Raw genomic sequence first — 24904 nt, forward strand, 5'->3', positions numbered from 1 at the left:
TGCCTAATTATTTAAGGCATTACAAAATGGTATCAGAGCCTTGACCCAGCCGGAAGTGTGGTCGACGAGGATGTCGGACCCCATAAGGGGGGTGATTGTGACAGTTAGTAGTCCCGTGATCTGTAAGGGAAAATACCGGGTAAGCTGTGCAATCCCACATTGCCTGGGGAAGGTAAAGTGGGATGATTCTGAGACTGTGTAGGTGTGGGACTACACAGTTGAAGAGAGCTTAAATGGATTGATTGGTACTACCTATATCAACAAGGTGCATCTTGTTTTTCGGTAGCCCATCACAAATGAACTCCACAGTTATGCGTGCTTGACCTGGGGCAATTTCAGGATAGGTGACCTCCTGGGAAGTTTTTGTTGGAAATTATTTTACCAGGATCTAGATTTACTAACAAGTATGTTGAATTAACAACCTAATATGAATTCTAAAACAATGAAAATAAACACATATAAAGTTAGAAAACCTTACAGTGGGTGCAGCGGAATAATATGACTCCTTCCGTTCAGATCTCTAGCTCTTTATTCCTTTCTGTAGCAGAGCATCACCAAGATCTGAACTTGGATCTTCTTTTCTCCTTCTTTGATGCAGAATTTCCATAGTCTTCCATACTATGATTGAGATACCACTTGATGTGTGTGGGCACTACTCATTCACTCAAGGGAATTCAAAAAACAGAGAAGAAAGAAAGAGAGAGAGTGGCGGCTTCATAGTGTTTGAGAGAATAAACTGTAAAGTGTGTCTCAAACCTGAAGCCTTTTCCTTCTATTTATAGAATACCACATAGGGTTAAAGTTGAATTATTTGGCATTTAAAAAATGAAAAATAAAATGAGAAATAGGGGTAAAGGTGGCCGGCCATGTGTTGAGGAAACACAAATCCTTCCACTTTTCCAACTTTCCTATTTCATCATTTCTAGTTTCCCATTTTCTCAAAATTGCCAATTCTCTCTTTTAACTTCATAAATGTCAAATCTAATTATTTAATAACTATAATTAATTATTAAATAATATATTGTCATTTATTTTTATTTATTAATAAAAACTAATCAAAGTTTCCCAATTAATAAATATACCCTTTAAACTCTCTATTTACTGTTTTACCCTTGCTTAGTGAAAATTCATAAAGTAGACATAGTCTAACTTTTAGAATTATAATTGATTAATTAAAATCAATTAACTGAGTCTTACAAGCAGTATGGTCTCAACTAGTATGGGGACCATGGGTCTATATAACCGAGCTTCCAATAAGTCGAACCGAATTTACCAAGTAAATTCCCTAACTTATTAATTCCTCATTGAATCCACACTTAGAACTTGGAATTGCACTCTCAGTCATATAGAAACGCTCTATATGTTCCACGATATAGACACGTCATTAGTTATCCATTGTTATAACCCTAATGTGATCAATGATCCTCTATATAGATGATTTACACTGTACAGGGATTAAATTACCGTAACACCCTACAATGTATTTTATCCTTAAAACACTTAACCCTGTATAAATGATATTTCACCTAAGTGAAATGAGATCTCCACCACTTATCTTCGTTTGGTTAAGCTCGAAGGAAATCATCCTTTACTTCTATTTGCCAAATAGAAGCTATAGATTCTATATTTATGTTAGCGCTCCCACTCAATTGCATTACCGTGTTCCCAAAATGTACGTATCACCCTGATACAAAACTAGGCTTAACTAACAAATCAAAGAACACGAGTAACACTCTTGAAATTGAGCCTAACCATATCAGGATTTCGATCATGTGATCTAGGATCAACAGGTGATATTGAATTGAACAGATATTACGGTAAATTTTAACATATCTAATCAAAGTTCAATATCGGTCCCTTCCGATGTATACTCCATACATCCGATACTGGTAAACTTTGCCAATGTCCTGGAAAGGACATAACACTTTTCCAAGGTGTAAGAATACCTATCGCTGATTATACCATGTCAGTCTAAATCCAGTGTTCTGACAAATCAGGGAATCAACTTTTGAACATATAATAAAGATTATATTCCACTGTGCTGACAACACTATAATCTTTAACAAACTCATATGTTCTGGACTTAAAAAGAATTCATACATTATATACATATAATCATGAAATAAATCATGTGAACCATGCAACATAAAATGTTATTTCTGATCTTTATTAATAAGTAAATCTGATTATATGAAATGAGTTTTATTTAGGACATAAAACCCAACAGTTTTCCCAGGGAGTGTGTGAGTGAGGACAAAGCACACTGAAAACACTTGTGTTGGTCTGTAGGGCCAGTCGTCAGTCCATGAAGCAGCCAGAGTGACGTACTCGTGTATAAGAGCCCGTCATTCCGTGGGTGTAAGGACCCAATGGAGGCTTGAAGCGGGGACGTTACACCACTCATTGTACTCTGCCATGTCTTCCAACATCCAATAGGCTTCATCAATTGATAGTGGGTAGAAATTGGTGGTACCATCTCCTCTTTCTACCTATTCTCTTGTGCTTGGATTCAACCCATTTAGGAAGATTTCTAATTGACACTCTTTGGAAAAACCATGATATGGAAACTGTTGGGATTTTATGCGCTAAATAAAACCCTTTACAATCTAATCTGATTTGTCAACAATAAAAGGATTTGAAATCATTTATGCTTACATGTTTTATTCATGTTTATGGTTTAATTTGTATATATATATACACAAATTCTGTTAAGTCCTAAATATATAGACATACACAATTACAGTGATGTCAACACAGTGGAATGTGATTGTGATTATATGCTTTGAAAGGCAAAGTCCTTGTTTCATCAGTGCATTGGATTTACACTGATGTAATAATCAGCGATGAAGTGTACTTACACTTTGTATAAGTGTTATATTCTTTCCAGAACATTGGCATAGGATACTGGTCTCGAATGTATGGGGTATACATTGGACTGGACCGATATTGATCTTAGTAAAGATATTATAATACTTACTATTATATCTTTCCAAGTCAATATCACTAGTTGATCTTAGATCAAAATATCTTAATCTTGATATGCTTAGGTTTAATCTCAGGAGTACTATTCATGTTCTTTGATTTGTTAGTTAAGCCTACTTTCGGGTCAGGGTGATACGTACATATTAGGAACATGATAGTATGATTGAGTGGGAGCGCTAAACATAAATATGGAATCTATAACTTCTACAGGATTTAGAAGTAAAGTGATGATTTCCTTCGAGCTTAGCTAAATAGATGTAAATGGAAGAGCTCTTATTTCTGTGATTATATTTTAGTTCACTTAAATATCATTCACAGGTAGCTAAGTGTTTTAAGGATCAAAATACACTGAGGGGTGAAACGGTAAATTAGTCCCTACTCGGTGTAAATCATCTATATAGAGGATCTTTGATTATTTAGATTATAACAATGGTTAAATGTGATAGCGTATCTATATGGTAGAACATATAGAGCGTTCTATATGACTGAGAGTGCAATTCTAAGTTCCAATAGTGGATGCAACAAGGAATTAATAAGCTAGTGAATTTACTTGGTAAATTCTTGATCAGCTTATTGGAAGCTCAGAAATATAGGCCCATGGTCCCCATTCTAGTTGAGACCATACTGCTTGTAAGACTCAGTTAATTGATTTTAATTAATCAATTATAATTCTAAGATTAGACTATGTCTAGTTTATGAATTTTCACTAAGCAAGGGCAAACTTGTGAAGAAAAGAGATTCTAGGTTATGTTTATTAATTGGAAGACTTTATTAAGTCTAATTAATAAATATAATAAGTGACAATATTATTTCATAATTAATTTTAGTTATTAAATAATTAGTTTTGGCATTTAAATAGTTAGAATTGAAAATTGGCATTTTTGAGAAAATAAGAATGAAAAATTGGTAAAATTGCAAAATACTAAAGTGGGGCACACTAAACCTTGGCCGGCCACTTAATTGGATTTTCCAATTAATATTTTTATTATTTTAATGTCCAATAATTCCTAACCTAAACTTAGTGGTTACCTATAAATAGATAGTGATGGCTCACACTTATTAAGTGATTGAAAATCAGAAATTTTGCTTAGCCGACCTCTCTCTCTCTCTCTCTCTCTTTCCTTCTTCAAGTTTTCGGATCCATTAGTGATAGAGTAGTGCCCACACACATCAAGTGGTATCTCATCATAGTCTGGAAGATCGTGAAGAATCCAAATTGAAGAGAAGGACATTCGGGCTCAGATCTTGGTGATACTCTGCGACAGAAAGGATACAAGGGTTAGAGATCTGAGTGGAAGGAGACATATTATTCCGCTGCAACCAATGTAAGGTTTCCTAAACTTTATATGTGTTTATTATCGTTTTAGAAGTTCATATTTAGGATGTTAAACAACATACTTGTGAGTAGATCTAAGATCCTGGTAAAATAAATTCCAACAGAAACTTCATTAGAAATGACTTGTATCTCCACCATGCTTTATACAAGGACTCCAAGTCATGTTGAACAAATTTCATAAGGACTTGTCGATGAGACATCTCATGTACCCTGCAAAAGAAACCAAAACAAGACAAACAAAGCATAAAATAGAGCAAAGAAATAAAACTAAACAAATGAAAACAAAAAAAAAACTAAATTGATAGTAATTCAGTTCCACAAACAAAATTTCACTAAATCATTTCCTTACAATGGCGCAAAAAACTTATTGCAAAAATTGTATACGCAAGTGCACGCAATCGTCAACAAATAATAAAGTGATAAGTTGAATATCGTCTTCACATGGATAAAAAATTAGAAATTAATTTACAAAACTAATTACTCACAAATGGTTTCAACAAAAAATAAAATAAAGTGATGAGAATATGTAAAAAAATTAACAAACACTAACTATGAAGAAAATAAGCTAGAACTATTAAATTGGCCTAAAAATACAAAGTTAATATAATGGTGCAAATGAGTATTGTTGTCAATTGATGATGTCAACTAGGAATTTAAAATATTATAATCTTTTTTCCAAATTGTTTAGGGTTTGATTCTCTAATTAATTAACATATTCTTATGTCCAATTAATTTTAAGAATATCAATTTAAGCACAATTCCTTCAAGTCATATAAGGTAACTAACATATTCCTATGCCATTTACAAACTACACTTTTCCAAAGTGATATTCATGCATCATTCAAGTAATTCTACTAATCCTATTTTCTTCAAAATCAAGATTAGCTAGTACTTACTAATGATGATTAAGTAAAAGTAAGCAATTGCATAATAAATACTCTTGAATGAACAAAATCAAATCACTTAAACATAGCAACATAATATTAAATCATAATAAAAAAAAACCGTATGGAGTTTGTTACAATACTCCAAGTTCCTCTTCTAAATTTCTCTTCTTCTTCCTCTTAATTTTTGCCAATCCGAAAATAAAAATACTAAACTAAAACCCTAAATAACACTCAAATAAAACTCTTTTCTTTTCTTTTCTTTTTCTTTTTCTTCATTTTTTTCTTTACTCTATAGGTGTGGGCATCCCCTGGAGCAAGCAGCCGCCTCCTTTTTATTTCACGCCTATTTTTTTCTCTTTCTTTAAATCATATTACATGTATTATATATATATAATTATTTATATCTTTATATATTAAAAGTGCTTATCTAACGGCATTTCTTGGTTTAACGTCATTTCTTGGTTTAACAGAATATACCTTAAAAATAAAAGAATATTCTGTTAAATTTAACGATGTTAATAGGTTTGATCTCCCGTTAACAAATAAACCCAATAATTAAATCAAAAAATTAAATAATCTTTTTTTAAATTAAAAAAAAAATATCTTCACATATCTCTCTAACAAACCATATTATAAATTTATTTTATTTTTTAAAAAAGTTTATTAGATTTATTTTAATGAATATGGAATTTAACGATGTTCTAACGCTTTATTAGCTTGTTTTTGGCTCAATTTGGAGAAAGTGGGGTGATTAGGTTCATGGGGTTTTCTCTTTCTTTATATGGTCTTCAAAAAGTAATGGATATTTTCTTACTGGGTCTTCTTTTTCTGATTATAGACGACCTCGGCAAACTTTTATTCTTTCTACTTGATTTTGCAGGGGCCATTCTTGTTCATTTCCCCATCGTTTTCTTTTCAATTTGCAAAAAACCACACATCTGATTATGATATTGTTGTTGAAATGCTCCTCCAATGATCGTTGTCAACTTACCTTTTGTGAACAAGGTAAATGCGTTATTAATGACTCCCTAATGTTCGAATGAGATAAATACATATTTTTTTACAGAACGAAAAAAGAGCTAATGCTTGTTTAAACAGAATGAGACAATGGATGTGAGAGGAAGATATACTGAAGAGGAAGGAGGAGGTGAATATGAAATTGGATAGAGCCTCAGAGGAATAAGAGGATTACAGAGTTGCTACTCTTACCTTCGTCTAGGTGTTGAGTTTTCAATTTTCACTCTCTGCTCTTCATTTTTAATCGAGTGAGTGCTTTTCACTATCCAATTGACTCCATATGTTATGTTGGTCTATTTGTGAATGTTCGATGGAATGCGTCCAAACCTAATATTGACCTCTCCTAAACTAAGTTTTTAATTCAATATTCTCACCTGTAATTTTCTACACTAATAAGAATCTTAGTTTTTACTATCCACTATTAATCAAACTTTTATGGCCTATGATTATATAATTAAGAATGAGTGGAAGTTATTTAGTTTCATTGGTTTTTTTTCTTTGCGGGGTTTATTTAATTCCTAAAACTTTGATTTTAGAAGAACAATGCAAATGGACAAAAGAGATTGATCAGTTTTCCTCACCTCTAAATAGAACTAATCGTAATCTCTTACAGGCCTATGAATGATTTATTGGTTGCAGCAAATGTAACAAAAGTTTTGCTTGAAGAAAGTTTTGGAGAAAGGTTATGAGGGTAGCAACTACAATTGATTTCTTTGTGGACATGGAAGCTCAAGGGTCTCACAATAATGGTTTGTGTAAAATTAATTATATTCAAATTTTAGCCTTAGGATGTGATTTGATTTTCTATATATTCTCTATCTATAAACAACAAGTCCATCCCAAAGTTTGGCAAAAGCTTCGAGCCACAACGAATGAAAAAGTGATTTTTCTTTGTTATTTTCTTTCTTATAAAGTGATCATTAGTTTAAGAAAAAGAGTTTGGTTGTTCAATCTTTGAAGATTATCTTGCTCATTGATAGTGTTGATCAATGCCACTAGCTCAAACAACACACCTACCTTATCATTCATCAACATATATCCATCTTCTATTTTCAACAATACTACAGATTATCAATTTTCTATTGAATCAAACTTTGCAAGAATGTTAAATATCTGCTAGCTCTAACTTGAATCTCTCCTTATTTAACTGCATACAGGACCAGTTGCAGCATATTACAAACTACCTCTGAATCGTGTGCTTGTGATAATTTCACTCTTACATTATGCTTATTGTTTTGTTTGTTAGAACTATATTTTAAAGTTTTGCTGGTATGTTTTGTCTCCAAGCTTTGCATTATTTGGTATATTTTATTTCATTTTATTTTTAATCTAACAATTTTAAAGCAAGTAGATCATTTCTTCATCTGTCCTAATTTGCTATTATTGTTTTGATAGGCATAGTTTGTTGACATTTTGATAATGAAAGTGATAAGCCATATCTATCCTCTCGTAAGTCATATGTCATTTTTCTTCTTTGATCCCTTGCCAAGGTCAAAAGAGCTGTGAAGGTTGGATGACCAATCATGTCAATTAGTCTATATTAAGTAAATTTGTTGTGCTAGGCCTTTTTTAATTGTTCATATATTTTTCTTTGTGGTAAATTTACCATATCGAGTTCTTTGTATGCTATGCCACAATGAGTATGAACATTCCATAATAATTTTATTATTCATTAATAGACAGTAAAAACTAGAATTAGTTTGGGGAGGTTAACTACCAATTTAACAATGTTATTTTTCATATATTTAGTTTTGTTAATTATTTTATATTGATTCACATTCTAATTTTTCTTAGTTAAAACTCTAATTTATTTTAATTTATTTTTGGAGGTTTCGCAGGTATAGTTCTTCCTTTCTCAGTCATTCTTTATTCTACAATTTCTAACGATTTATTTTAATTTATTTTTGGGGGTTTCGCGGTTATTGATTGAATATTTAAAAGAAGGCAAATGTTTGTTCACACATAAGTTTTTGAAGCAATTGAATGTTTTCTCTTGCAGGTGTCTAACGAAGACTTATCTTTTCTTAGGAATGCTCTGTATCGTCGGAGACCACTATTCATAATCTCTTCTGTTGTGGTTGAAGAAATTTGCAAGTAAGATTTTCTATCTTTTCGAATTTTATTTTGTGATTACTAAACTATTCTTTTTTTTTTTCTCTTTTAGTTCTTGAACATAAGTTCTGATTCCCCTCTCTTGAAAATTCTCCTTTGCTCTGTTTGGTTAATGATAATCTAGGAGTAACCAAAAGTATGTGACTTAAATGGACTATTATGATTGCTTTTGTGGGTTTCTTTTTCTTTCTTAAGTTTTCTCAACAGCCAAACTAAGATTTACTTATTTTAAATAAATGTTCTCTTTTTGTTAATTTTGTTAGCAGATTTTAAATAATTTATATATATATAGCTTTTGAAAGTTAATGTATTTTTCAGTATAATGTGAACCTCATTGTCGAATTGAAATTTTGATTTGCTTCATTGGACGGTCAGAAAGCTTAAATAAATAATGTTCTCCTCTCAACCTTCTCACGCAATTTAGCAGATAAAGTATGGTTGTTCAAATCAATGAAGCCAATCGAAGAATCGGGTAAATCCAATGATGCTCTCTGATGTATGGACGAAACTTCTCAACGATTTTGGTTGGTTTAAGGTACGATCTTTCACTTTAAGGTTTAGATTAATGATCTACCTTTATTTATGAATTCTTTTTTCTTTTCTATTAGAACTTCGATAATTTCGCTGGTAGATCCCTAAATTATAAATACTTATTTATATAGTTGATCAATCAATTAATCCATACCTGTATATGTATGAATTTATCTTTATATAAGATTGATCAAAGATTTGAAACAATAATCATTTTAATATTCGTTTTAGATATGAAACAAAACAATGTGTCCTGTTTTGTTGGATACTTTGGGGCCTGGTCCAGAGTTGGCCACCACTGCCAAAACTACATGAACCACTGAAATTGTGGCCTCAAAAATCAAAGCCCCATTTTTTTTTCTTTTTCTTTCCTTCATGAAATACTAATTTCATTAACAATCATCAATATAAATATTCAAGTATGTAAATCAGAACAATTCAAAATCAAAACCAATAAATATTCAAGTATTTCAATAAATTCATAAACAAATAAATCAGAAAAATTCAAAATCTCAAATCAAGAATGTTAAAAGTTTAGATTTATAATCTTTACAAATATGAAAAACTTATATAGATCTATCTACCATTGTTGTTGTCGTTGCTTAGTTACTGAATTCTTAAACAAAAATCACTAGAACTTATATAAAACTAATATTTACGTGGCTCGCCACGTAACTCTCATCTAGTATATATATATTTATATAATTTCTTTCATTTTGATTACCTTGCCAAAGAGAACCCTCATGTGGCCCATTTGTTCCTTTCTTTTCATTTTAATTTTTTTTTTTCAAAACAAAGCCCTCCATGCGATGGGTTGGCCCAACACCTTTGTTTCACGCTTGCTTTTTTCTCTTTCTTTAATTCACATAATATATATATTTATATAATATATATATGGGTAAGTTGAAAAATACCATTTTTATAATCAATTAATCAAATTTACCTCTAATTTTATATTTAATTGAAACATACCTCTTTTTATATGTATTGTACCCAAAATACCCTAACATAAGAGAGTCACATGGAGAGTATCTTGAAGTGACAGGGGCGAAATTGGTACAATATTTAAAAAAAGAGGTAAAAATGATAGAATTTAAAAAAGAGAGTAAAAATAAAAGAGGACAATATAAAAAGGGTATAGAGTGTAATTTCCTCTATAATTTATTTCATCTTGATTACATTGCCAAAGAGAACCCTCACGTGGCCCATTTGTACCTTTCTTTTCATTTTAATTTTTTTTTTTTTTGGCTATTTACAAAAATATGGGAAAATAAAGATAAGTTTTGATATATATATGGCATAAAAACTTAATTACACTAAATATGGCATTTTTTAAAAAAAAACTTACAAATATGGGAAAAAGTCTTGAGGAATGCCATAAAAACTTTGAATTTGTGTTTCTTTTTATTTATTTTTTCTTTTTTTAAAAAATAAAATACTAAAATAAATAAAAAATGATCTCAACTATAGATATTATTTTTTTTTACAGAAATTAAATTTGTTTTTTTTATTTAAACTACTTTTTTTTTCTTTGTTTTTTTGTTAAAAACTAATTATTTCATTAAAAGCAGCAGGAAAAAAAAAAAAAAAAAAAAAAACCAGTTTCATCAACATCATCCTGAAAAAAAAAACAATATAAAAAATTATAATCTAAAGATAATATAAACTTTAAAATCAGTTTCATCAACATTGAAAGAAACTAATAATTTCATTAAAAGAATAAAAAAATAGTTTAATTATGTTATTAGAATTTTTTTTCAAGTTACTTTTTTTATTATTTTGTTTCTAGGTTAGAAACTTACACTTATATTTTGTTATTAAATTATTAGTATGCATTATGTGTTGTTTTGATTATATTTGTGATTAGTATTTTTTTTTTTTGTATTTTTGTGTGTGTATGTTTTTATTTGATTGTCTGATGAAACTGGTTTCAATTAATTTTATTATTAACATTTGTATTTTGTTATGATTTTTTATAACTTCAAAACTGGTTTGACATGTCGAAACTGGTTTCACAGGTTTTAACTGTTCTGTATGGGATTGCTCCATTTTTATGATATTATTGTATATTTTTTAGTTTGTATAAAATCAGTTTTATTATGTTTGATATTTGAACAACAATTTTTATTTTATTTTAATTAATCAATTTTTAACACACATATTATTTTATTATTTTCATAACTGGTTTTTTTTAAGTAACTAGTTTTTATAACTGATTTTTTTTATTGTTGTTCATAATTGAGTTTTATTCAATTTTTTATTAATTTATTTCAAGAAACTGGTTTTTATTTGTTTGTTTTTATTTTGGTTGTTTTACTAATTGGTTTCTCACATTCCACTGTTTTTTTTTATTCTTTTATGGTTTTTATTGCATTTTTGTCTCTTTAATTTTTTTTGTTTCTTTCTTTCTCTTTGATTTTAATTTATGATTCTCTTTGTTATATTTGTTGCATATTGTATGTTTAAATTAACTCTAATTTTTGAACAAGCAAATAAAAAATTAAATGCCAAAATAAAGAATGAAGTTAGAAGTTTGATTATTAGGTATTGATATAAAATTTATATGTTCGAAACTAGTTTTTAAATTTAGTATCGTTAATTTGTAAAAGTTTAGTTATTAGGCATTGTGTATTTTTTATTATGTTATTGGTGAAACTATTTTTTTTTTTTTTGCCTCTTTTAATGAAATAATTCATTTCTTTTAATATTGATGAAACTAATTTTTAAAGTTAGTATCGTTTTTAGATTGTAATTTTTTTCATTATCTTGTTGATGAAACTATTTTTGTATTCTTTAAATGAAATTATTAGTTTATTTCAATGTTGATGAAACTAGTTTTCAAAGTTTAGATTCTTTTTAGATTATGATTTTTTTATATTGTTTTTTTTTCAGGATTGTTGACTGAGGTTTTCGGCAACTAATAAAATATAATTATACTATCGAGCTGTAAGAAAGTGAAAGAAGGATTTTTACGTGGTTGGGGCGTTAATGAGTCTTAGTCCACGAGTCTTTGTTATTTATGGATGTATTTAATACAGAATTTATACTTGGGAGAATGTCACCCTTATAAATACAGAGAATGTTCTTGGTGAGTATTTACTCTTCTTGCTCATATGCAGCCCAAGATTCTCGATCCCATTTAATGAGCTTTGAGGGGGTATTTATAGTGTTTTGGTGGGGTAATCCCTAGAATTGTTCTTACAAGTGTATCTGTAAGTATCCATAAAGTTGGGTATTCCCAATGAATATACCATGGGTAATGCATGGTCAAATCCCTAGGTGTTGTAGGGTTTTTATGAAGAATGTCCTTTTTGCCTTGTGATTGATGTGACTCTTCGCAGTGTAGCCGTCGCTAGACTTAAATGATCATTACTGTGGCGCTGCTGGTTGGAGGTTGTGCCGTCAGACTTTATTGCGTGTTGCAGTCCCAACACGCTTCCTCCCATACAGCATTTAATGCGACTTGATTGCTCAGGAGAAGTCTGACACCTCACGGAGAGGCTTTATGCTATGCGAGCTTCTGGGAGCACCTTGCACTCCGGGTGCCTCCTCCGGGACCTATGTCCAGGATGTTTCCTGGTAGCATACAAAGACTTAGCAAATATTTATGAATTGTCTGATCCACGTGTCCCTGTCCGGTTGGTCCACGTATATTGGGCGAAATCAGGGGCAACATTTACCCCCCAAGCCTTGTTTACTTGAAAAATAAACCAAGGCTTGCTCAGGTGCCTCCGGTTGACTCCTCGGTTTCTCGGCACGAGCTTAGAGCGCGTGAGGGTGTATTTAATGATGGCATTAAATGCAGCGATTCGCTTTTTGCAGAGGTCGATTCGTTTCATGCCCATTGATTGATGCGGCGCATTAATGGTGTCAGATGGATACTCAAACGTTTCCACCGCCTTTATTGCCAATCAATATGGCCCGTTAATCTTTGGGTATTCGAATCGTGTGTTTCCCCCACCGTTTGATTGGTAGGTGGTGACGCCTGTTCCTCATGCACTTTTGCCTATAAAAACCACCATCTTTCCTTCATTTCGGTTACTTCCCATTTCTTGCCAACTTTGCTCGAATTTCCTAGAGAGAAAATTCTCAAACCCAGCACGAAACCTTTGAACACTTTGCCATTTTCTCAGTTCTTCCTTGCTTGCTGCTATCAGTCCTTCTCGTCTTTACTCGACTCACATCAGGACCCCCAGTTCAACACTTCATTGTAAGTTTCTTGCATCCTTTTGTAGTGACATGCTTTTACTCGTTCTGTTTGTTCTTTTCTGGGTTCGCATTTGAGATTTTTGGGCATGCAAGTGTTTAAGTCCTTCATGTATTCTGTTTTGTATTTACTGCTTTAGTTGTAGGATTGCCATTATCATGCCTCTGTTATTATTGTGCATTTTCATTGTGGAAGGCCATACGCTCTTCGTTCAATGGTTGTTTAGGGCATAGAATAGGGTCTTTTCTTTCTGTTTCCCTTATTGTGTAAAACCATCTCCTGCGATTTTACTGCACCCGACACTTGTTCAGGGAATCTTTCTAGGGTTTCCCGTATGACACGTGTCCGGAGGGGGCCTCTTTCCAGCGGTTAGGGGACCCCCATTCCCGTTTTCTTGACTTAGGGTTTGGTACGGGGCCTAACTGCTGGAATCTTCTCTTTCTTTTTTTTTCACAGAATAGACAATGTCTGCCTCTGGTGCGAAGTCCTCAAAGACAAGCGGGAAACGCATGGCTACTCTAGAGGAGGTCTCCTTGGGACCCGTTGCCCAGGAGGGGTATAAGTCCCGGGCAACCGGATGGGAAGCGGCCGAGCTTCATTCCACCTTAACCTGTCCCCATCAACTGGAGAATATTGTGGAAGTTGCTGGGATCAAGCCTTCCACATCAGGAACCTACCATCGGCCACCTCGCGACTCGGAGACGCCCAACCATAATTATGACGGCTTTGGAGCCTGGAGCCAGACGCACCTGATGGCCGGTGCCATGCTTCTTCTTCAGGACTATTTTGTTAATTTTCTTGTTTTTGTCGGCCTTGCGCCATACCAACTCATTCCCCAAGCTTATCGCCTGCTCTCAGGCTTATTTATTTTTTATGCCGCCCGCGGATGGGGATCTCCCCGCCCGGCGGAAATTTTGTATTTTTATGAACTTGTATCCGTCCCCAAGAAGGGGGACAAACTTAAGGACGGTTTTTATGGGTTCCGGATCCATCCTGCTAACGAAGGGGTGGTTCCGTATAATAGGCAGACTCGCGTTAAGGAGTATCGCCATCGCTTTTTCTTTTCCTCCGGGTTCAGGGCAGTGGACCACCCGGAGCTCCTTACCGAGTGGGTGAGGATCCCTCCCTATCAGCGGACGGCCCCCACACAGACCTTCCTCCGGAGGGCCCAGGCCTTTGCCTCCTATGACCGAGCCGACCTTGACGCCGGGGGTTTGGTCACTACGGAAAACTGCAGGAAGGCCAAACTTATCCTTCCGCATCAATCCGTGGAGGACTCTAACCTCTCCCGGGTCATCTGTTCCAATGTAAGGGCGCCGGTCGCGGAGAAGACCTTCCGTGACGAGATTATCGCCACGGCAGAGAAGAAATACCAGGACTATCTCTACCGGAAGGCCCAGGAGAAGGCATACTCTCAGGCCCAGGCGGCCTCCGGGAGGAGACTTCGTGTGGGGAGTCCGGTGGTAAGAAAAAGCCAGGCGATTACCGGGAAGTCCGAGGCTAAATTTTTTGACAAGATTCTTCAAGAAGAGATTGGAGATCGTCCCGCCGGGAGGCCCCTTCGCATTGAGGATTCTTCGGAGAGAAGGGCTCCCAGGCCACAGCCTTCGGTTCCAGAGCCAAACTCAGGGGCTCCTGATGCCAGCACTTCCGGTGCCGGCGGTAAGTCTCCTCTGATAATTCATTATGTTCCTTCCGTTGGCGAATATGCCAGTCGTAGGCCCGTAGGGTTCGACGAGCGTCTATATAGGTTTAGGATGCCCTCGACCCGGTGGGGGGATCGTTTGAAGGAGTTTTACTTTTCAAACTTAGGAGATTTTCTAGGTCGATCCCGGATGGGTTCTGGCCCTCCGGAACCTGTTCCCTTAGGTCCTTCAGCTTACATTACATCCAGCTGGTTCCGGCCTTCGGACAGCTATCTCGGAGATGATGCTGTCAGCATTAAAGTTCAGGACTTTGCTAGGGCCGAATTAGGAAGTCCGGGTAAGAGTAGCTTATTTGCCATATCTTGTGTAAGTGGTTTCCCACGGATGTCTAACACTTGCCTATTTTTGTTAAACAGGTACCTCTATGGACGCCATCTTGGACCAGCTTGCCGGAGTTCATACTCCTGAGGCTCCTCCGGCCTTTACTTCTTCCCCAATGGCCCCTGCCTTAAAGGCCTCTTCCAGCGCTCCCTTTGATACTATTGACTTAGTGGATGACGAGGAGGTGCTACCGGGAGAAGGTCAAGAAAAGCAATGGGGCTTTTCTGAGGAAGTCGCAGAAGGCACGGGAGAGCTCCGGGCTCTTCCTGGGGACGCTGAAGAAGGTGAAGAAGAGCCTGAGGTTGCTCTGATTCGCAAGCGCAAGGGCAAGATGGTTGCCCAGGACGAGCCCAAGCGGCCTCGGAGAGCTGACACTCCTGCGCATGGCCTCGACGGTGGGGTCTCCCCCATGGAAGAACATCCTGCTCCTCCCAACATTGTGCTGACTCCAGTTCCTGGGGATGAGGTGAGGCAAGAGCTCCGGATAGCCAAGCATAACTATGCCATGGACGAATACTCCCGAGGGTTTGCCGAGGTGGGAGCCCTTAGGAGGGTTCTGCGGGTTGAGATGCACGCAACCATCAACAACCCGGAGTACCAGGATCCGTGGGACCTAAACTTGGACCCTCTGTCGGACTGGTTCCGTCGCTTCCTCGGGCCCACCTTGGCTCCCTTCGCCGCGGAGATGACTGGTGAGTTTGCTTCTCGCCCACCCGTGCGCGCCTGCCGATTCGCAACTTGTGCCTCCCTGAACTCTATCTTCCAGGTCCAGGACCTCTACCACTCCCTCACTGTGGTAAGTGTTTTACAGTTTTGCTTTCCCTTCATTTTTCTTCTTGGGAATTCTTTCTTACACTTGTGTTATTGTACAGCTTGCTGCTGAGGCTGGCCGCCTCTCCAAGAACATCATTAATCATGGCTTCGTTCTGTCTGATTTTGGGGACATGAACGACGTCAGGAAGGTCCTTCAGGACCTCACTGCGGAGAGGCAGCTCTATCAGGAGGCTGCTGAGCGCCGGGAGGCGGCTGCCAAGGCCAATGAGGAGGAGGCCAAACGGAGGGAGGCCCAAGCGGAGGCCATGATCCGGGACGAGGCCCAGCGGAGGGACAGGCTGGAGGCCCAGCATCAGGAGGAGCTGAGGACACAAGGCGAGGCTGCTGACAAGGCCAGGCGGGAGCTCCGAGAGGCCAGGGAAGCTTTGGACGAAATGGTTGCCAAGGTGAGATCCTTAGAGGAAACTCACCAGGCAAACTTAGAGTCCAAGGCCGCTCTAGCCGCGGAGTTGAAGGAGCTCAGGGACTTCAAGGAGCAAGCCATCAAGAAGGCAAAAAGAGCCGAGCTCCTTTCTCCTGTTTCCTGCGGCCGGTGCCCAAAGCGCTTCGACGATGGAGTCTACATGGCTTGGTCTACCAACGACCAAAATATCAAGCTTACCTTCTATCCCAAACCTGAGGAAATGATTGCCAAGTTTCGAGAGAAGAAGAAGAAGCTTGATGCCATGGTAGAGGCGCGTATTGGACCTCGCCTTCCTCCGCGCATTGACTGAGCTGCTTTGAGATTGACCCAGTACAACCATGATTCCACCCGCTTCTTTTATTATTATTATCTCTTTTTTTTCTTTGTACATATTTGTTGCTGCCTTAGAACAATATATTTAGGTAGCAGTTTTTATTCGAAGGGGAGACAATTTTTTAAGGCCTATCCCCGGGCCGTTTGTATGTATATGACCTGCCCTTTGGGTCAGGATATTTATATGTGATCTTTCTTTTGCCACATATTTCTCTTTTTAACCTGTCCTTTGGATCAGGATTTTTATACTTATGCTTTTTATTTTTGTGCACACTTTTTGACCTGCCCTTTGGGTCAGGATATTTTACTTAGTTTGTTTTTCTGTCTGTCCGTGCGGTATACCCTAGTACCCCCCTGAGTGGCATAGAAACTTTGTTTTTAAGGCACTCAGTTTTATTCAACACGTAGAGGAGGTATACATTTGGACGGTACAAACTCTTTGAACAAAATCTAAGTTATATTTTTGCTATTGGTAATATTTTCTGAGGTGATCGGCATTCCAGGCTCTTGGCACAATGGTTCCATCCATTCTTTTTAATTTGTAAGTGCCGGAGCCGATTTCGTCCTCGATTTCATATGGTCCTTCCCAATTTGGCCCAAGTACCCCTACTCCGAGTTCCTGGGTGGCTGGGAAGACTCTTCTTAGGACCATATCCCCAATAGCAAATTTTCTGTTTTTAACCTTAGAGTTAAAATACTTGGTCACCTTCTTTTGATAACCAGCCATCCGTATTTGAGACTCATCCCGGAGTTCTTCGACTTGATCCAAAGCCTCTTGAAGCAGAGCTTGATTCGTGGCAGGATCGTAAGTCGTCCTCCTGTGGGATGGGAACAATGTTTCTACCGGGACCATCGCTTCACAACCGTACGCCATTGAAAAAGGCGAGTGACCGGTCGTGGTTCTAGGGGTCGTCCGGTAGGCCCATATTACCCTTGGCAATTCTTCAGGCCAGTTGTTTTTGCAGGCCAGCAGCTTCTTCTTCAAGGTGACCTTTAGGATTTTATTGACTGCTTCCACCTGGCCGTTTGTTTGAGGCCTGGCTACCGCGAAGAAGCTTTTCACTACTCCGTATTGGCTACAGAAGTCAGTAAATTCCTCGCAATCAAATTGCTTTCCATTGTCAGAGACTATTTTGTGAGGCAAGCCATATCGACACACTATGTTTTTGATAACAAAGTCCAATGCTTTCTTGGCAGTTATTGTCTTCATAGGCTCAACCTCTGTCCATTTGGTGAAGTAGTCTACTGCTACTATTGCATACTTTACCCCTCCTTTTCCTGTTGGTAGGGACCCGATGAGATCTATTCCCCAAACCGCGAAGGGCCAAGGACTAGTCATCAGGGTGATTTCATTTGGAGGAGCTTTCGGTATGTTCGCGTACCTTTGGCACGAGTCACACTTTTGGACATAGTCTATACAATCTTTTTTCATTGTTGGCCAGAAGTACCCTTGCCTCAATATTTTCTTTGAGAGGCTGGGTCCTCCCGTATGATCTCCACAGAACCCTTCGTGGACCTCTAGCATGATTTGTCTAGCTTCAGGGTCCGATACACACCTTAAATAAGGCATGCTGAGTCCTCTCCGGTAGAGAATTTGATCCATCATCACATAACGATGAGCCTGATACTGAATATTCCGAGACAGTGCCCTTTCTTGGGGCAACTCACCTGTTGTTATGTATTTTATGATGGGGACCATCCAGCTGGGTTCTTGCCCAACCGTTAGTGTGGTCTCTTTTATTTTGATGCTTGGCTCTGCCAAGCGTTCCACTGGTACTACCCCCAGCTCTTCAATTTTGCTATCCGAGGCTAACTTAGCCAGACAGTCCGCGTGAGCGTTCTTTTCTCGGGGGATTCTTTCTATTTTGTAGTCCGCGAACTCGTGGAGCAGTTCTCGGACTATTGTTACGTACGCGGCCATCCGCTCGCCGCGGGTTTGGTATTCTCCGGATACCTGGTTTACGACCAGTTGGGAGTCACTGTAGACTTCCACTCTTTTGGCTCCTACAGCTTTTGCCAATTTCAGCCCTGCTATCAGGGCTTCATTTTCGGCCTCATTGTTTGAAGCTGCGAAGTCGAATCAGAGGGCCGCCTGGAGTCGCAGTCCAGTTGGTGGTATCATAGCCACTCCGGCTCCAGAACCGTTCTCATTAGAAGCTCCGTCTACAAATACCCTCCACGTGGGGATTGACGGTACCGGCGTATTTGCTGTTGCCTCGGCTTCGTTGCATTCAGGAATGAAGTCTGCCAAGGCTTGGCCTTTTATGGAAATCCGGGGGACGTAGTGCAGGTCGAATTGACTCAGTTCCATCGCCCACTTGAGGAGCCTTCTGGACGCTTCAGGCTTTTGGAGAACTTGCCGGGGCGGGTGGTTAGTCAGAATCTTGATCGGATGGGCTTGGAAGTATGGTCTTAACTTCCTTGACGCCATCAGAAGGCAGAATACCAGTTTTTCAATGACCGGGTATCTCGTTTCGGCCCCTATCATGCGCTTACTGACATAGTATACGGGGTGCTGAGTTTTCTCTTCTTCCCGGACCAGGGCAGCGCTGACCGCGTGTTCGGAGACGGCCAAATAAAGAAATAAGTCTTCTCTGAGGACAGGTTTTGATAGGATAGGAGGCTTGGCCATGTGGTCTTTTAGCTTTCTGAATGCCTCCTCGCACTCGTCCGACCATTCGAACTCTTGGCATTTCTTTAGCACGTTGAAGAAGGGTATGCACTTGTCCGTGGACCGTGAGATAAAACGGCTCAATGCAGCTACCTTGCCGGTCAAGCTCTGCACATCTTTATGCTTCTTGGGGGATGGCATATTCAGGAGAGACTGGATTTTTTCCGGATTTGCTTCAATCCCCCTTTGGCTGACTATGAAACCCAGGAACTTTCCTGATTTGACCCCGAAGGTGCATTTCTTTGGGTTGAGTTTCATGCCGTATCTCCGGACAACTTCAAAGCATTCTTCTAAGTCGCTTGCATGGCTGTTGCATGCTTTGGATTTGATGAGCATGTCATCCACGTACACCTCCATGTTTCTGTTAGGTTTTATGCCCTAAATAAAACTCTTTACAATCTGATTAGTTATCAATATAAGAAATTTGAAGTGATTGATGTTTGCATGAATTTTACATGCTAATGGTTTAATATGTTTAATATGTTTAATATGTTTATTACATTCATACACACAAAATCAGTTAAATCCAGATCATATGTTTATTCACAATTACAGTATCGTCAACACAGTGGAATGTGATTGTGATCATATGAATCAAAAGTTTTGGTCCCTGTTTCATCAGTGTTATTGGATTTACACTAATGTGATAATCAGCGATGATGTGTACTTACACTTGGAGTAAGTGTTATGTTCTTTCCAGGACATTAGTAAAGTATACTAGTTTCGAATGTATGGAGTATACATTGGACTGGACCGATATTGCAACTAAGTTAAGATATTACAAACTTACCGTTATACATATCTTTCCAAGTCAATATCAGTAGTTGATCTTAAGATTGAAAAGAATCTAAATCCTGATATGCTTGGGCTCAACTCAGGAGTGCTATTCATGTTCTTTGATTTATTAGTTAAGCCTACTTTTGGGTCAGGGTGATACGTATATTTTGGGAACATGATAGTATGATTGAGTGGGAGTGCTGAACATAAATATGGAATCTATAGCTTCTACTGGTGTATAGAAGTTAAGTGATGATTCCCTTCGAGCTTAGCAAATAGAAGTAAATGGATGAGCTCTTGTTTAACTGACTAATTATTAGATCACTAAACACCATTTACAGGTAGCTAAGTGTTTTAAGGGGCAAAATACATTGAGGGGTGAGAACGGTAAAGAAATCCCATCTCGATGTAAATCATCTATATAGAGGATCTTTAAATCACAATAAGATTATAACAATGGTTAAATGAGATAGTATATTGGTATCGTGAAACATACAATATGCTCTATATAAGTCTGAGAGTGCAATTCTAAGTTCTAAGAGTGGATTCAACGAAGAATTAATAAGTAGGAATTTACTTGGTAAATTTGGTTCACTTATTGGAAGCTCAGCATATAGATCCATGGTCCCCACTCTAGTTGAGAACATTCTGCTTGTAAGACTCATTAATTGATTCGTGATTGATCAATTATAATTCTAAAGTTAGACTATGTCTGATTTTATGAATTTTCACTAAGCAGGTGAAATTGTCAGGAAAAGAGTTTTCTAGGTTTATTTATTTATTAATGGACTTTATATGTCTAATTAATAATTAAATTAAATGACAATATTATTTAATAATGTATTTTAATTATTAAATAATTAGTTTTGGCATTTAAAAGGTTAGAATTGGAAAATTGGCATTTTTGAGAAAATAGAGATAAAATTTGATAAAATTGCAAAATTAAGTGGGGCCCATTACAACACCTATGGCCGGCCACTTATAAGGCTTTTTCAAATTATTATTTTTATTATTTTAATGCCAAATAATTCTAAACTTAAACCTAGTAAGTTGCCTATAAATAGAAAGTGATGGCTCAGTCAAAACACAAGTTTTCATAAGCCTTTCTGACAGAAATTTCTCTCTTCAGAAAAACTGAGCCTTCCCTCACTCTCTACCTTGGCCGAAACCTCTCTCCCTCTTTTCCTTCATCTTTTTCGTGACCCTAGTGAAAGAGTAAGTGCCCACACACAAGAAGCGATAACTCAATCATAGATTGGAAGACCGTGAAGGATCAAAGCTTGAAGAAGAAGGAGATTCGGGCTCGGATCTTGATTATACTCGCTACGAAAGGAATCAAGGGTTAGAGATCTGAGTGGAAGGAGACATTTATTCCGCTGCATCAATGTAAGGTTTTCTTAACTTTATATGTGTTTATTTTATCGTTTTAGAAAGTTCATATTTAGGATGTTAATAAACATACTTGTGAGTAGATCTAAGATCCTGGTAAAATAATTCCCAACAACTGGCCTCAGAGCCATGGTAATTGATTTACTTACATGTAATTTGGACTTTAAAACGATTGTTTGTATGTTCTTTGGATGGTATTATGTTGTATTGAGTGTTATTTGATGATTGATTGATGATTATGAAATTTTCGTGAAAAATAATTGTTATTTCGGTTCTGGAATTATTTTTATTGGATAGTATGGAAAAAATTAAGCAAGTTAGCCTTTTACAGAACTCAATTTGGATTTTATTTGAATTAGTTATGATTTTTTGAAGATTTGACAAAATCGGAAATTTGTCTTGATAGTTTCACACGATCGCAGAACTGTCCGTACAGTTTCGAATTTTTTCAATTTTCTTCAATTTTTCATACTTTTTCATGGAATTAACTTCCAATTTTTTGTATGGTTTTATATATATACTATTACTATTCCTAATTCAATTCTAATTATCATTTTGAATTAATTTAATTTTTTTTTTTTATTTTAATTCAAGATATTAGTGTAATTTGAATTTGAATAGAACTAGTATTTATCTTTTTGCTTAAAAATCTATCTTATTTTTAAATTTGATTATATTTTTTTAAAATTTAAGGTCAGATTTTTTTTAAGATATTTAAAATATCTTTTAAGATATTTATAATATCTTTTAAGATATTTAAAAATATCTTATCTTTTAAGATATTTTAAAAATATCTTATCTATTAAGATTTTTTAAATCTTTTTAGATATTTTGACCTTATTTAAATTTAAAATAAGATATTTATAATCATGTAATTTTAAATAGATATAAGATATTTTGCTAACTTTTAAATTTTGTTATTTTATTTATTTAAATTAAATTTAAAAATCTGAAAAGATATTTTATTTATCTTTTCTAATTTTTATTTAATTTTTATTTTTAAAATAACATTTAATTTTTAAAAAGTAGTTAGCAAATTTTGAAATGATATTTAGGTTGGTTGAAACCTAATTTTTCAAATAGTAGGTTTAATTTTAAATTTTTTTTAAAAAATAATTTCGAAATTTTAAATATTTTTTTTATTTTTTCGAAATTAATTAAATTTTTTTATTTTTTCGAAATTAATTAAAATATTTTATTTAATTATTTATTTTTCGAAATTATTTATTTAAAATTAAATAAATCCTACTTCCAACTATCCAACCTAACCTTGTTATGAGTATGTGTTTTTAGCTTGTATGTAAGTTTTAAAAACCTATTATTACTTGATTGCAAATAGCCATGGTTACTTTTTGCCAGATCTAATGATCTGATGGCTCCCTTGGTCAAGTAAATAATTTGTAACAGGTAAATTTTACAATCTTCTTTCATCTGTGTATGACCTAGCAACATGATAGGATCCATCCAAAGTGTGCCTGTGTGAGCCTATATGTTTATTTTATTATATAGATGCATATAGGTTGTTGCTAAATAAAATGTCACACCATGATAGATTTTATTTAGGTCCATTTAGTTATTGGACCTATTCAATTAATAACAGTTATTCATTTTAAGGTTAAATTCCTCTCTTTTGGGCCTTGTGTGAGAGTTGGGTGCCATAGAAGTGGGTACGACATACTGAACCCAGCACCCCCTCACATGAACTACCCCAATTGTGAAGGCCCATTTGCCTGATTTGAATAACTGTACTAGGTTAATTATATTAGTTTGACCTAATAAAATTGAATTAGCAACATAATTAACTTTTAAAATATATGAAAATTTATTTTCATTTTAATATTTTAAAGTTAATTTTAAGAAAAACACTTTTAGTTTAGATATTATTTCTAGATAAACTATTTGTATTTTTCTTGTATTTAATTAAATATAGAATTTTAACTAACTAAGATTCTTTCTGGAGCTTATTTAATTAAATATTCCTATTTAAGTTATAAATTAGTTGTATCAACTGATTTTTCTTAACTAACTTAAATTTGAATATTTGATTTAAATTTTAAATCAAGTTGAGGAATCTTAGGCATTAGTTATTAAAGATTCTTAAGATATTTTTTTTAAGTTAATATCTTTTCAAATATTAACTTAAAATGGAATATTTTAGATATTTTTTGGTTGATATTTTTTTTAAATATTAACTTCAAAAGATATCTTCAAATTAAGTGGTTACAACTTAATTTGTGATATTTAATTAAATCTAGATTTGAAATTATTTAAGTTTTAGATTTTTTCTATATAACTTAAATTATATATTTTTTCAAATTTTTGAAAAGATACTTAGTCAAATAAGATATTTTCTAGATAGTAATTTCTAGACTACTTATTATTTCTAATATTTAAATAGGAAAATATTATACTTTTGTGAAATTAATTATTTAAATAATTAATTTTGGTACAATTTTATTAAGTATATTTTTCCTAGTATTAAATAGAAATTAATAATTAAGGCTTCTCTACACTTAATTATTATTTCTTGAATTTAATATATTTAATTAACTTGAAAAATCTAAATATCTAAGTTGATTTTCATCATGATACTTAAATATTTATTGATTTTTCATGACACTTAATTAAATCGAAAATTATTTTTAGGTTGAAATTTAATTTTTCAACTTAAATTTAAATAATTTTCAAAATATATATTTTTCTTTATTTTATTAATCAATTTCGAAATTGCATTTTAATTATGCAATATTTTCGAATTTTTTTTTGAAAAATAGATTGAGTTGTAAATTAATTATTTATTTTAATTAATTCTTGGACCAACTCAAGTCAATGATTTTTTCATTTAATAGATTAATTTAAAATAAGTGAATTTAAAATATATATATATTATTAGAAATTGAATTAACTAGTCAAAAGAATATCTAGATAGGTGATATTTTTGCTTGAAGTATTGCTTTTCTATTTTTATAATTTTCGAAAATTGTATAGTTTTTTTTTTTTATACTTAATTTTCGAACCCAATAAATATATTCTCAAAGGAAATTTTTAAGTTGCTAATTATTTATTTAATTCAACTTAAATTAATTTCCTTAATATTTATATTTAAGATTATTACTAAGATGGAAATAATTAATTTTATTTCAATCACCATCTAGTATAATTTTATAAATATTATATTAAATTCTTATTTTTTAATTTTAATTCTTAAATAGAATTTAATGAGATTTATTTATTAGAATAATAAGAAAATGCATTTTAAACAATGAGCTTTATTATTATTAAGATATTCGATCTCCATTGTGGGTTTTACACCGCGTTTGTTTTAGTGAGTAATCCTCCCTAATGGAGGAACGTTCATTAGCAATTTCGCACCGTTTTATCTCGCATGATAAGTGGTT

This window comes from Cannabis sativa, chromosome 3 (assembly GCF_029168945.1).
Source record: "Cannabis sativa cultivar Pink pepper isolate KNU-18-1 chromosome 3, ASM2916894v1, whole genome shotgun sequence".
NCBI lineage: Eukaryota > Viridiplantae > Streptophyta > Magnoliopsida > Rosales > Cannabaceae > Cannabis > Cannabis sativa.